Source organism: Thunnus maccoyii, chromosome 4 (genome assembly GCF_910596095.1).
Source record: "Thunnus maccoyii chromosome 4, fThuMac1.1, whole genome shotgun sequence".
Classification (NCBI taxonomy): domain Eukaryota; kingdom Metazoa; phylum Chordata; class Actinopteri; order Scombriformes; family Scombridae; genus Thunnus; species Thunnus maccoyii.
In genome coordinates this window covers 12,836,434-12,852,736 of record NC_056536.1, presented here as the reverse complement: position 1 = coordinate 12,852,736, position 16,303 = coordinate 12,836,434, and the positions used below count along the sequence as shown (strand labels likewise).

Below are 16,303 nucleotides of genomic sequence, written 5' to 3'. Positions count from 1 at the left end.
CTAGCGATTACTATGCTGCCATTACCTTTAACCTTCCATTTCAAGCATAACTTCCTCCTTAAATCTCTCTAAAACCATTTGTGGGCATTATTAGCCTTACTTGTTTAAAGCCAAGGCTGCTTTAGAGGAAGGTAAACTAGAAAGTCCAAACATCTAACACAGGGAAAGTGTCTCCAATGAATGTCCGTTATTTCTCATTTTAATTTCTGTCACACATTCTGAATTTAAAATATGAGTGCATTTGGAATTTTGGCTGAAAGAAGGAACGTGTCATTATGTTTAATTTCTAACATTACCAGAAGAATCCATGATAGAGACATTCAACTTACTTGCACATATTGTTAACACCTGTGTATGTATATACATCACAGGCTGTGCAGCAGCAGTTTAGATGCTTTTGCATACTGATTTGTGAATTCTCCTCCAACCATTTATGGGTAAATATTTATGACGCCTCATGCAAACCCAAGTACACGGAAATGATCACTGAGGCTTCACCATCACCAGTGTCTCATGACATCCTATTAAAAATCACATCAGAAAGGGAAATGGTAACTACAACAATGAAACATTTTCTAGCTTCTCTGTGTCTACTGGAATCTCTTCTTCATGCCTTGACTCAATGCACTGTCCCAGCCTCAGAGTTCCAGCTGGAAGGAGATTATTTGATAGGTGGACTTTTTGATGTTCATCATGTCAATGGCTTTATTTATCGTTACAGACCAGAAGCCATCGACTGCTCCAGGTGAGTCTAATAATAAATCTTGCTAACTGCTACATTACCGAAGTTGTTGAAGGACATCAGGTCCACATTTTGGACCTCACTCCTTGTCCCATGAAATCCCCTTTTAAATATCCGTATCTGTGTATGGGTCTGAAAACTGATAGTGTTAACTGAGCCTTCATAAACTACTAGTTAAAGCACTGTGGTAGAACTGATAAAACAATTAACCAAATTCTTACACTGTTGCTGTCCTTTCTCTGTCCACAGTAAACCCTTAATTCTGTCAAGTTACCGGAGGTTTCAGTTGATGAGATTCACTGTGGAGGAAATCAGTAACTCTACCAGCCTCCTGCCAAATGTATCTCTCGGCTATAAGATATTTGACCACTGCTCAGATACACAGAATTTCCCAGATATTTTTAACCTTATTTCAGTCAATGGCTTGATCAAATCTCGGGGTGACACACACATGAATGTGTCTACAGTGTCCAAAGTGATAGCAGTGGTTGGTCCTTATACCAGCACTCAATCCCTTTCTGTAGCCCCACTCTTCATGGTGGATCTCATTCCTATGGTAAAAACAAAAAATATATATATATATTTTGTTTTTGATATTGTTTGACATTTAAGAATTTATTGTCACTGAAAATTATGACATTTTCTCTGTTACTCTTTTAACAGGTCAGTTATGGAGTTGCTAGTTCTGTTTTTTCAAGAAAAAAAAATTTCCCTCGTTCCTACGAACAGTGCATCCCAATATAGACACCATAGCAGTAATTGTTAAAATTGTGCAACACTTCAAGTGGCGCTGGGTTGCTTTCCTTAACAGTGATAATGATTATGGCAATGATGGCCTGGAATTGTTCATGAAGATGATAAAGGATACTGAGATCTGCCTGGCATACACCAAAGGCCTCAACAGTTATACAAATTACTCCCTAATTTTCAGACAGATAGAGGCACAGGAGGTACATGTCATAATTGTTTTTGCCCCTGAATGGACTGCTGAAGCTCTCATTGAGTCAGCAATAAAACTGAATGTCACAAACAAGGTGTGGATAGCAGATGACACGTGGTCCTTAAACAAGAGGCTCCCAAAGGAGAAAGGAATCAAAAACATTGGAACTATACTCGGGGTGTCTCAGCCAGTAGTGACAATACCTGGTTTCAGGGATTTTGTTTTTTCCTCTAAAAGCCAGACTCAATGTGACAATGCAGAACAACAGATGTTTTGTAATCAGATTTGTAACTGCAGTGACCTGAGTCCAGAAAAGGTCATTGTTGAAGACCCATCTTTCTCTCTTCCTGTTTATTCTGCTGTATATGCCATCGCTCATGCCTTACACAATGTCTTGCAATGTGGAGCTGGAAGATGCAATGACAATATTACAGTCTACCCATACATGGTAAGTAGATTATACAAATGAACCATCTGACTCTTGGCCATTTCTGTTTCTCACAAGTTTAGCTTATAGACATTTGAAAGTAACCAATCATGAGTAAAAACACTGATCTGTTTTGTTGTCATATAACACAGATGTAAAAAAAGCCTGTGCAGTATCCTTGGAATACAATCAAGACTGATTTTTACCTTCCAAACATTAGAAATCAGACAACAAATCCACATACAGTGATGATGGCTTCCAATAGGATAATTTCAATAGAGCAGTGAATAAGTCTGAAAGAGATCATGTCATGTCAGGTGTTGTCAAGCCTTGAGAGATGTCTCAGTCACAGTAAATCTATGTGAGATTGAAACAACGCTCAATTAAATTTAATTTACTGGGAGCTACTAGAACAGAGAGCAAAAGTTTAGCCTGATTTCTGCCCTCAGTATTCAGTTTACAATCTAATAAACCACTTTCTTATACAGTAAAAAGAGAAATGGGATCACACTGCAGATCAAGAATATTTTTAAATCGTATTTAATCAATATCTCTGATGTTCAATCTTGTGCACCCAAAAAAGTAACGATCATCTGAAATTTGTCTTCCCACATCAGGTTCTAGCAGAGCTAAAGAAGTCAAACTTTACTCTTTTCAACAAGAGTATTCAGTTTGATGAGAACGGTGACCCCACATTCGGATTCTATGCTATAATTTACTGGAACAACAGTGGTGATGCAGAGCAGATCGGCTTTTATAAATTTCCCCCATCATTCGATTTCTTCATCAACAACACCAAAATCCAGTGGTTCACAAAGGGAGAAGTAAGTTGTTTTTTAAAGAGTTTATATTTTGATTTAAATATGCTTTGTCTTGGTTTTCCCCGCTTCTGCAGAGATGTGCATGTGGATGACAAAGTTGACTTGATTAGTAATAGCTGTGACTGGGGCAAACCACAATTTGAGGAACATCAGTTTTTATTATGTAATTTTGCAGAGATATTGTAATATTCAGTGTCGCTTACCTTTTACAAAATTTAATTTGACATTTGATTTGCTGCTAAATAATTGTTTTGTACAGGTGCCATCTTCACTATGTTCCCCAGAATGTCCTGTAGGATATGCAAAAAGGCAAGATGGAATCCACAAATGCTGCTTCACTTGTCAAATCTGTCCGAAGGGAACTTATATCAATAACACAGGTAAATTATAACACATGGGAGGTTGTTACAATTACCTCTAGTGTATAAAACTATAAATAACTAAAGCAAGTTTGACATAAAAGCTTGTTTTAGAAGAACATACAGTATCACAGGTTAAAATTCTAAACTTATTTCCTCAGCTGTCTGATCTCCCTTTACTCAAGGATTTTTCAGAAGTTTGTCTTTTATCTATTGACAATCTGTCTTTCTTATTGTAAAACAGAGGATCCCTACAAGTGCATCAACTGTAAGGAGACAGAGTGGTCCAAAGTAGGAAGTACATCATGCAGTCTGCGGTTGGTGGAGTACATCCCATTCACAGACAGCGGGGCTATACTGACCATGATTGGGGCCTGCACCTTGGTGGGCCTCGCACTAGCCACGTCTGTTCTCTTTGCCATCAACTACAACACACCTGTTGTCAGATCTGCTGGGGGACCAATGTGCTTCTTGATTTTAGGTTCCCTCAGTCTGTGTAGTTTTAGTATATTCTTTTACTTTGGTAAGCCAACCATTCCCTTTTGTATCTTAAGGTTCCTACCATTTTCATTGTTCTATGCTGTCTGTCTTGCATGTTTTGTAGTGCGCTCTTTTCAAATTGTTTGCATTTTCAAAATAGCTGCCAGGTTCCCCAATCTCTACAGCTGGTGGATGAAATATCATGGACAATGGCTGGTCATCACAATGGCATTTGTTACTCAGGCACTCATACTTCTCATTAGCTATTTTTATGGACACCCCAAGCCAAACAATGAAACGAATTGGTATCCAGACAAAATCATACTTGGCTGTGACATCAATCTCAAAGTATTCTCTGGTCCTGTGATTTTACTTGTATTTCTGTCCTCCCTTTGCTTTATTTTCTCCTACATGGGAAAAGACCTCCCAAAAAATTACAATGAGGCCAAAGTGATAACCTTCTGCCTGCTCCTGCTGATCCTCACCTGGATCATCTTTGCCACTGAATCAATACTTTACCGTGGAAAGTACATCCAAACTCTTAACGCTCTGGCAGTACTGTCCAGTCTGTACTCCTTTCTGTTGTGGTATTTCCTCCCAAAATGTTACATCATCATTTTTCAACCCCACAGAAACACACAGCAGTACTTTCAAGGTCTCATTCAAAGTTATACCAAAACAATTAGCCAGTAGCAGCCTCCAGTGTGTATCTATTGACAGAGGAGCTGATGTGTTTCAGGGCTTCTGAATACTTTCAATACAATGATAATAATTAAGCTTTTAGAGTATAGTATAGTTTAAATCTTTGTCTTATTGTAAGATAATCATAGTGTTATAGATATTTTTGATTGGTTAATTGGTTGTTTTACTGAGGGATGTACTGATAAGCAAAATCTTGATATTAGCTAAAATAATATACAGCAATTTCAACAAGAGGCACTCATACTGCTGTTTCAGGGATGGTTAGCATCTCCTAGTCCTAATCAGAAACAAACTAAACAAGACAAATGGCATTTCTTCTATGTCAATTTGGGGCATCTCAGTCAACAGCTTGATCCAACCTTGTGGTGACCTTAACAAGAATCTGTCCACTGTGTCAAAAGTGATAGAAGTGGTCGGTACTTTTAAGACCACTGAAACTCTGAATGTAGCCCAACTCTCCATGGTGGATCTCATTCCTGGTAAATTTGCCAACTTTTGTGTTTTAACATATTTTTTCCCAGACAGATAAAGACAGTTTTATCACCACCAATTTCAGAGGTGCTTTGCGCTGAATGCTAACATCAGCATGCTAACATCCTCACAATAACAATGCTGACATGGTGTGATAAGCAGGTATAATGTTTGCCATGGTTACCATCTTAGTTTAGCCTGTTAGCATGCTAACATTTGGTAATTAGCACTACACAAAGTAAAACTGAGGCTGATGGGACTTTCATTAATTTAGCAAGAAATTTAGTCCCACACAAAAAGATGAAAAGTTGTACAAGATCACCAAAGTGATTCAAATTCACCTTAATGCGAACATAAATATTTTAACTAAATTTCATGGTAATCCATCCAACCGTTGTTGAGACATTGTACTCAAAACCACAAATGTGAGCCTCATGGTGGTGCTAGATGAAAAGACAGAGACTCTCTAAAGTCTTTAGAATACTTCCTCGGGGACCATGAATATCTGTAGCAACCAATCCATTTTGCAAATCTTGATATTTCACTAGATAAGTGAAAACTTTGACCTGCTGGTTGTGATAGAAGAAAAATCACCAAAGCCTAATATTAGGACTCATCCTCTGGGGGCCATATATGTCTATACAAAAATCCCATGGCGTTCACTGCAATAGTTGTTGAGATATTTCAGTCTGTATTAAGTGGTGGACCGACCAATCTGAGCAGCCACCAATTATTTAGTCCATTTTAACAAGGTAATTGTCAATAAATTTACAGTTTGGCATCCCTCCATGCAAGACCTTTCTGGCCTTGTTATACAAGTATTTCATCCACACTATATATGTGAAAAAAACAATACTACTCATCACTTCATGAATACTACCAGGTCAGAACTGTAGACTACACATCAGAAAGAACTGTTGTGATAAGTTTTAACTTTGTACTTGAATAACTTAATCAAAGACAGTGTTGGTGACACAAGATTAAAATTTACACTATTGTTAAATTCAATCTACACTACAGTTTAAACATACACATCAAAATCTTGTTAGGTTAAATACCCACCTCAGATCATTCAAAGATAATCCAAGTTAATTCTTTTAAACCCTGTACTAATTTAGATATCTAGTCTACATGTGCATGTGCAGCAATTATATAACAATAGATGTGATTCAATAAAAACATAATATGGAATTTGGGTGTTTTCCTCTTTTTCTTCTTTGCGTAACAATTTTTTGAGGTTGCCGTATATGACATGTAATTAGTCTCAACCTTTGCACATAAAAACCAGGTGCATGCATGTGATGTGAGTGCACACCTCCCTACACGATTGCCACTGCTCAACACCCACTCGCTTGTCAAGTTGACTTTTTAGACTTTGGAGGCAGGAATAGAATAGATAGACCGTCCCTATGATTGGTCACTTTGAATACTGACCATGACTTTTGATAGGCTGTTTGATTTGATCACTGGCACAATCGAACACAGGCAGCAGTTGTCTGAGAGAACAATGGGAAACATAAATAATGATATTTAGTGGCTGATTCTGTTTTTTCACCATTTACACTTTACACAAAAATTGTTAAACATTGTAGCAAAATCCTTAATGTTGTTTAAACCCACTTTCAGATTTGTGAAACTTTTTTTTTTTTAGCTTATGAAAACAGAAGAAAGGGCAATTTCACTGTTTCTTTTTTCTCCATCCAGACCACATTGGACCACGTCTCGATCAAAAACCACATAGACTTGTCAAATCTGGAATAGATTACCAAGGAGACTCTAGAGACCTTTTACCTTTTGAAATACCATCACACAGTATCTTTATAGAGTACATTTTCTAATTTGTCTAATGTGGTCTGGTTTTAATTGAATGCCATAGTCGTATTATTGATCTTACCAAGTGAGGGCATCACTTTACTGTGACGCTGTCCCCAGGCACACCTTAAATATACTTGTGTAACTGTTCCTTTTTGTATTGAGATTAAAATTAGGGTGCAGGATATCAGGGCTTTTGTATGGCAGTGTATTGCTGCCACCATGACGTAAAACATTTTTGCTCATTTTCTTGTTAAAATGTAAAAAGTTTTTTCATTTTAACAAGATCTTTTCACACTCCAACAAGTTATTTGTCATGGTATTACTAGATACCAAAATTATTCCATTTTGACAAGAACATTTTCTTGCTATAACAAAATGTTGCATCTTGTTATATCATGAAATCTTTTAAAAAGTAACCTCTCTCGTTATAACACAATAAGTTGGTTTAATGAAAAAAGATCTGGTCAGTGACTCTGATGGCTAGACTATCAAATAGGCCTAACTTGACCAATCAATAATATAAAATTATTGATGTAGACATGTGGAGAAAGTTTTTATGTGTTATTGCAAAGGCTTTATTTTGTATTCTTTTGTATGTCTGTAAATAAAACTAAATTAAACCACATAAGCTAGTCATTGTTAATTTTTCATCTCTTGATCTTTTTCTTGTTTTAACAACATAAAAGATTCTTCTTATCAACAGCAATTTATCATGTTATAACAACACAAATTCTTTTAATGTGATACAGACAAGGAATATAAGGGTTATGGGATATTTAAACCAAAATATACAATGATGGTCATGAGATGCTTCTAATTATTTGCAAGATGAGCATCAGGGCCACATTTATTTGCATTTTACCATAAACAGTCAAACTGCATCACAACATCCAAGAAAATAAAGTAGGGGAGAACAGGGGTAACATGAGCCACTTTTTACATTTGATGATTTTACTGCAAAATTAAAGTGTATTTGTTTCAAATAATAGTTACTATATATACACCTCAGGTTGTTGTGTACCCATGGAAATTAAAAGAATTTATCTAATTATTGTGGTTTTAGGATGATGAGACCACATAAAAAAGTTAGTCCTATGGCACAACTTACCCCAAGGTAGGGGTAAAATGAGTATGAGGATGGGGTAAATAGTGCTAATATTAAATACTGATATAAAAATTACACAAAATCAAACAAATTTGAGATAATTTTGAACTTTAGTAATGCCATCAATTTAACAAAAGAAAAAACTCATACTTTTAAGTAAAATCATATGTTTGTGTCTTGTTGTTCAACATGTTACCTAAACATTTTCAGTAAAGATTAAACTGTGATCTTTGTTTGTTAGCTACAGAAAGAATGTGTGTGTAAATGTGCTTTTGTGTATACAGACAGGTGACAAATTAAAGGAAAAACTGGTACAGGTTTGAATGCTTGACCCCTACACTGAGGGGATCCGGTGGCTCTGTTATGCTGTGGGGGGCATTTTGCTGGCATGGTTTGGGTCCACTTGTCCCCTTAGAGAGAAGGGTCACTGCAAATCAATACAAAGTTGTTGTGAGTCATCACCTTTATCCTATGATGAAACATTTCCATCCTGATGGGAGTGGTCTCTTCCAGGATGACAATGCCCCAATGCACAGGGCATGAGTGGTCACTGAATGGTTTGATGAGTATGAAAATGATGTGAATCATATGCTATGACCTTCACAGTCACCAGATCTCAATCCAGCTGAACACCTATGGGAGATTTTGGACTGATGTGTTAGACAGCGCTCTCCACCACCATCATCAAAACAGCAAATGAGGGAATATCTTTTGGAAGAATGGTGCTCATCCCTCCAGTAGAGTTCAGAGACTTGTAGAATCAATGCCAAGGTGTATTGAAGCTGTTCTGGTGGCACATGGTGGACCAACACCTTACTAAGACACTTTATGTGTACAGCATGTTTGTGTGTGGCTTACACTTAACATTAGTCAACAATAAGGTATTTATTCATCAACACTGTAACACTTGTAACATGGATCAAACATAAACAGGGTCTCTAGACTCTAGAATATCAGAGAATAATTTTTGGGGGTATATTGAGCCATTGACTCAACTTGCTCTAATATCACTGGCACGTTTTACTCTACAACCTCCATTTTGACAAAACTGTTTCACACAGTGGCTCAGATCCACAGTTATGCTAAGTTTATGACCTTGTTTTGTAGCTTACACTGACTTAAATTAACATGCAATAATGTCCAAAATGTATCTATTTTAATTAAGATACAAGACTGATAACTTAAGTAACATGATGAATTCACTTGGCATGACAAATATCATTTTATTTGCTCTGTTTTGCTTACCACTCTCTCCATGTGCTTGAGTCCAAGATGGATTGAGTAATGTGAACTATACTTTCTTAATTTGCGGTCACATGATTACTTTTGCTTATGGTTACCTAGATAAAGGGGGTGGCTCATTTTACCCACTGGCTCTATTTACCCTGTTCTCCCCTAGTGGTCACAATACTGGCCACACTATTGATTGCCAAGTGATCTTTTGGAAGTAAAGTGTAAACACCAATGACTGCTTAGTACCAAAAAACTTACACACCTCATGTGGCTTCAATAAATCTTTTTACTTATACTTTTAATTAACCACAACAACAGTGTGTATCTCTCCTGCAGATGAGAGCCGATCCCTTCCTGCCAAGCAGAACGAGGAGTTCCGGCCTTTCACCAAGAGGTTGCCTTTATTCAAAACTCTGGTGAGCATCCAGCTCATGGCCCGGCCATCCATCCCTGTCATCCGCAGGGTGATTGCAAATGATCTCCTTTCAATGACCTGTGTGGCTAAAGGTTAAGCCATGCAGAGCTCATTTGTAAGAGGATGTAGCATTTTAGCATAAACCAGAGACACCCGGTTGAATGAATGAATTTATTTGTGTGTATTTGTTTGTGACCCCATGCAATCTTACAACCTCATCTTACTTCAAACTTTCATTCAATATAAAACTTTTCATTAGACTTTTGAAACTTGTTATTGGTTAAAAGCTTTAAGCAGTTTTGGCAATGAAAGAAATGATTTATCAAAAACATGCTGCTTATTGTTTGCATAATAACCATCAAGACGAGAGTGTTCTACCAGTTTGCCTGACTTTCACATGTTTATGCATAATTCTGTGTCCTCTTCTCCCAAAGCTTTGTTTTCAGATGCCCCCTGGATGAAGTGTCCAGCCACCGGCCCACCAAGTGCACCACCACATCCTCTGTGCACTGGAAACGGCAATGAGGACAACCTTGAAATAAATTTTTGTTTTCTTAAGAAAATGATCTTATGTTGTTTTTGAGATAATTAAAAGAATCTTTTGGCCTCTCCTGGTGTATGAAGAGCCTGTCTCAACAGTAGAGGCTTTAGAAAGAAAGGTGAGAAAGGTGAGAAAGACTTGGGCTCTATGGCAACAGCAACAAACTCAAGCTTCCATTCAAATCCTTGGAAGAGGAATTCAAGGTATTGAGGAGAAGAGAAGTATTGGAATAGCAAGAGTCGAAGGACCAAAAGGCGGTCAAAGCAGGAATTAAGGTGGGAACGGGCAGGAAATGGCGAGCAGCAGAAGAGGTCCAGCAGCCTGAGGCACGATTCCGCCACAGCAGACTGGTAGGTGTAGTCACGCATGGTAGAGCCGCACTGGGATCATTCCCTGCTCCTCACATGAACACCAGCAGTCAGGAAAACCGGCACCTGGTGCAGTAAGGAGTGAGGGCAGCCATGGAGGATGTAAGAAATGCAGAACAGTTGGTATGAAGAAGCAAGGAGCATGGACAAAATGGGGCGCTGCTCTTGAAAGGAAAGTGACCTGGGCGGACCTGTGGAAGTCTGAGCTCCACAGAGTAAAGTTCCTCATCCAGGCAGTGTATGACGTACTACCCAGCCCAGGTAACCTCCACACATGGGGAAAAACAGACCAACGTGTCCACTTTGCTCAGAATGTGGAACACTCAAGCACATACTGAGTGGCTGCCCAAAAGCCTTAGCAGATGGGAGATATCACTGGCACCACGATCAAGTTCTGAAGGTCATTGCTCAAACCATCAACGAAGGACTGGAAACAAACAGGCACACCTGCTCTTCCAAGCTCATCAACTTTGTCAGAGCTGGGGAACAAACAACACCTGCTACTAGAAAATCTGCAGGAATCCTGGCCTCAGCAAAGACTGGAAGATGTTTGTGGACCTTCGGGTGCAGATAAACTTCCCCCAGCACATTACCACCACCACCCTACATCCTGATGTGGTTCTATGGTCAGACTCCACCAAGCATGTCATCCTATTAGAGCTGACGGTATCATGGGAAGAAAACCTGGATGAAGCCTTTGAGAGAAAACTGGCCAAGTATGGTCCTTGTCATCCAGTGCAAAGAATCAGGATGGAAGGGGAAGTGTCCGTCAAAAAAAAAATTGAGCAAATAACACCAATTCTGTCCTCACTTCACTGTATCCCCATTTCACTCAGGTCAGACTACATGCTGCTCCTTATTACCTACAAAGCTCTTCATGGGCTAGCACCCCACTTACACTCACAGTACAAATTCAGCTCCACTTTAGTGGAATAGTTTACCACACTAGAGAGGCAAACACCACTGAGACATGACTAATTTATTTTCATTCCAATCAATTTTCCATCAAATTTTATTTTAATCGTATTAATTTTGTTGTCCTGTGTTTTCATGTGTCGCAGTCTATTTATCTGTAATGTGTACTTCTTTCTTGTAAAGTGTACTGGGACCTCAGTGAATTTACACTTTAAATAAACTTACTTACTTACTACTTACTTATGATGAGCCATTCAAAAGGGCAAAAAAACCAAACAAACAAAAAAAACCAAAACAAAGTAGGAACAAACCAAAAAAGACTGATCTGGGCCCAAGGTACCAATACACCTTTATTTCCTCCTCGAATATATTTCAGTGCAGTTAATGATTGACTTAACAATTTTAATACCCAACACACCCCTCAAATTTCAGAGAAATACAAGAAAAAGACGATGCAAAGCACAAGAGTGATATAACTGCAAAATGAAATGAATTAATGTGCACCATCAAAACAGGCCACATTCACAAGTACTAGCGATTACTATGCTGTCATTACCTTTAACCTTCCATTTCAAGCATAACTTCCTCCTAAAATCTCTCTAAAACCATTTGTGGGCATTATTAGCTTAACTTGTTTAAGCCAGAGCTGCTGTAGACACAGAAAAAGTGTCTCCCATGAATGTCAAACATAAATATTTCTCATTTTAATTTCTGTCACACATTCTGAATTTAAAGCATGAGTGCATTTGACATTTCACCTTAAAGATGGGATGTATTGTTATGTTTAATTTCTAACATTACCATGATAGAGACATTCAACTTACCTTACTTGCATATATTGTTTACACCTGTGTATGTATATACATCACAGGCTGTCTGTACAGCAGCAGTTTAGATGCTTTTGCATACTGATTTGTGAATTCTCCTCCAACCATGTATAGGTAAATATATATGATGCCTCATGCAAACCCAAGTGCATGGAAATGATCACTGAGGCTTCACCATCACCAGTGTCTCACGACATCCTATTAAAAATCACATCAGAAAGGGAAATGGTAACTACAACAATGAAACATTTTCTAGCTTCTCTGTGTCTACTGGAATCTCTTCTTCATGCCTTGACTCAATGCACTGTCCCAGCCTCAGAGTTCCAGCTGGAAGGAGATTATTTGATAGGTGGACTTTTTGATGTTCATCATGTCAATGGCTTTATTTATCGTTACAGACCAGAAGCCATCGACTGCTCCAGGTGAGTCTAATAATAAATCTTGCTAACTGCTACATTACCGAAGTTGTTGAAGGACATCAGGTCCACATTTTTGACCTCACTCCTTGTCCCAAGAAATCCCCTTTTAAATATCTGTATCTGTGTATGGGTCTGAAAACTGATAGTTTTAACTGAGCCTTCATAAACTACTAGTTAAAGCACTGTGGTAGAACTGATAAAACAATTAACCAAATTCTTACACTGTCGCTGTCCTTTCTCTGTCAACAGTAAACCCTTAATTCTGTCAAGTTACCGGAGGTTTCAGTTGATGAGATTCACTGTGGAGGAAATCAATAACTCTACCAGCCTCCTGCCAAATGTATCTCTCGGCTATAAGATATTTGACCACTGCTCAGATACACAGAATTTCCCAGATATTTTTAACCTTATTTCAGTCAATGACTTGATCAAATCTCGGGGTGACACACACAAGAATGTGTCTACAGTGTCCAAAGTGATAGCAGTGGTTGGTCCTTTTACAAGCGCTCAATCCCTTTCTGTAGCCCCACTCTTCATGGTGGATCTCATTCCTATGGTAAAAACAAAATATATATATATATTTTGTTTTTGATATTGTTTGACATTTAAGAATTTATTGTCACTGAAAATTATGACATTTTCTCTCTTACTCTTTTAACAGGTCAGTTATGGAACTGGTAGCTCTGTTTTTTCAAGAAAAAAAAAATTTCCCTCGTTCCTACGAACAGTGCATCCCAATAAAGACACCATAGCAGTAATTGTTAAAATTGTGCAACACTTCAAGTGGCGCTGGGTTGCTTTCCTTAACAGTGATAATGATTATGGCAATGATGGCCTGGAATTGTTCATGAAGATGATAAAGGATACTGAGATCTGCCTGGCATACACCAAAGGCCTCAACAGTTATACAAATTACTCCCTAATTTTCAGACAGATAAAGGCACAGGAGGTACATGTCATAATTGTTTTTGCCCCTGAATGGACTGCTGAAGCTCTCATTGAGTCAGCAATAAAACTGAATGTCACAAACAAGGTGTGGATAGCAGATGACGCATGGTCCTTAAACAAGAGGCTCCCAAAGGAGAAAGGAATCAAAAACATTGGAACTATACTCGGGGTGTCTCAGCCAGTAGTGACAATACCTGGTTTCAGGGATTTTGTCTTTTCCTCTAAAAGCCAGACTCAATGTGAAAATGCAGAACAACAGATGTTTTGTAATCAGATTTGTAACTGCAGTGACCTGAGTCCAGAAAAGGTCATTGTTGAAGACCCATCTTTCTCTCTTCCTGTTTATTCTGCCGTATATGCCATCGCTCATGCCTTACACAATGTCTTGCAATGTGGAGCTGGAAGATGCAATGACAATATTACAGTCTACCCACACATGGTAAGTAGATTATACAAATGAACCATCTGACTCTTGGCCATTTCTGTTTCTCACAAGTTTAGCTTATAGACATTTGAAAGTAACCAATCATGAGTAAAAACACTGATCTGTTTTGTTGTCATAAAACACAGATGTAAAAAAAGCCTGTGCAGTATCCTTGGAATACAATCAAGACTGATTTTTACCTTCCAAACATTAGAAATCAGACAACAAATCCACATACTGTGATGATGGCTTCCAATAGGATAATTTCAATAGAGCAGTGAATAAGTCTGAAAGAGATCATGTCATGTCAGGTGTTGTCAAGCCTTGAGAGATGTCTCAGTCACAGTAAATCTATGTGAGATTGAAACAACGCTCAATTAAATTTAATTTACTGGGAGCTACTAGAACAGAGAGCAAAAGTTTAGTCTGATTTCTGCCTTCAGTATTCAGTTTACAATCTAATAAACCACTTTCTTATACAGTAAAAAGAGAAATGGGATCACACTGCAGATCAAGAATATTTTTAAATCGTATTTAATCAATATCTCTGATGTTCAATCTTGTGCACCCAAAAAAGTAACGATCATCTGAAATTTGTCTTCCCACATCAGGTTCTAGCAGAGCTGAAGAAGTCAAACTTTACTCTTTTAAACAAGAGTATTCAGTTTGATGAGAACGGTGACCCCACATTCGGATTCTATGCTATAATTTACTGGAACAACAGTGGTGATGCAGAGCAGATCGGCTTTTATAAATTTCCCCCATCATTCGATTTCTTCATCAACAACACCAAAATCCAGTGGTTCACAAAGGGAGAAGTAAGTTGTTTTTTAAAGAGTTTATATGTTGATTTAAATATGCTTTGTCTTGATTTTTCCTGCTTCTGCAGAGATGTGCATGTGGATGACAAAGTTGACTTGATTAGTAATAGCTGTGACTGGGGCAAACCACAATTTGAGGAACATCAGTTTTTATTATGTAATTTTGCAGAGATATTGTAATATTCAGTGTCGGTTACCTTTTACAAAATCTGATTTGACATTTGATTTGCTGCTAAATAATTGTTTTGTACAGGTGCCATCTTCACTATGTTCCCCAGAATGTCCTGTAGGATATGCAAAAAGGCAAGATGGAATCCACAAATGCTGCTTCACTTGTCAAATCTGTCCGAAGGGAACTTATATCAACAACACAGGTAAATTATAACACATGGAAGGTTGTTACAATTACCTCTAGTGTATAAAACTATAAATAACTAAAGCAAGTTTGACATAAAAGCTTGTTTTAGAAGAACATACAGTATCACAGGTTAAAATTCTAAACTTATTTCCTCAGCTGTCTGATCTCTCTTTACTCAAGGATTTTTCAGAAGTTTGTCTTTTATCTATTGACAATCTGTCTTTCTTATTGTAAAACAGAGGATCCCTACAAGTGCATCCACTGTAAGGAGACAGAGTGGTCCAAAGTAGGAAGTACATCATGCAGTCTGCGGTTGGTGGAGTACATCCCGTTCACAGACAGTGGGGCTATACTGACCATGATTGGGGCCTGCACCTTGGTGGGCCTCGCACTAGCCACGTCTGTTCTCTTTGCCATCAACTACAACACACCTGTTGTCAGATCTGCTGGGGGACCAATGTGCTTCTTAATTTTAGGTTCCCTCAGTCTGTGTAGTTTTAGTATATTCTTCTACTTTGGTAAGCCAACCATTCCCTTTTGTATCTTAAGGTTCCTACCATTTTCATTGTTCTATGCTGTCTGTCTTGCATGTTTTGTAGTGCGCTCTTTTCAAATTGTTTGCATTTTCAAAATAGCTGCCAGGTTCCCCAATCTCTACAGCTGGTGGATGAAATATCATGGACAATGGCTGGTCATCACAATGGCATTTGTTACTCAGGCACTCATACTTCTCATTAGCTATTTTTATGGACACCCCAAGCCAAACAATGAAACGAATTGGTATCCAGACAAAATCATACTTGGCTGTGACATCAATCTCAAAGTATTCTCTGGTCCTGTGATTTTACTTGTATTTCTGTCCTCCCTTTGCTTTATTTTCTCCTACATGGGAAAAGACCTCCCAAAAAATTACAATGAGGCCAAAGCGATAACCTTCTGCCTGCTCCTGCTGATCCTCACCTGGATCATCTTTGCCACTGAATCAATACTTTACCGTGGAAAGTACATCCAAACTCTTAACGCTCTGGCAGTACTGTCCAGTCTGTACTCCTTTCTGTTGTGGTATTTCCTCCCAAAATGTTACATCATCATTTTTCAACCCCACAGAAACACACAGCAGTACTTTCAAGGTCTCATTCAAAGTTATACCAAAACAATTAGCCAGTAGCAGC

At 38.2% G+C, this 16,303-nt stretch overlaps 2 pseudogenes; both read left to right on the top strand.

Moving 5' to 3' along the window:
* Positions 1–249: 249 nt before the first annotated feature.
* On the top strand, positions 250–4,462 carry LOC121895377 (annotated as a pseudogene).
* A 7,919-nt stretch (positions 4,463–12,381) lies between these two features.
* LOC121895382 lies at positions 12,382–15,913 on the top strand (annotated as a pseudogene).
* The last annotated feature ends 390 nt before the right edge of the window (positions 15,914–16,303 follow it).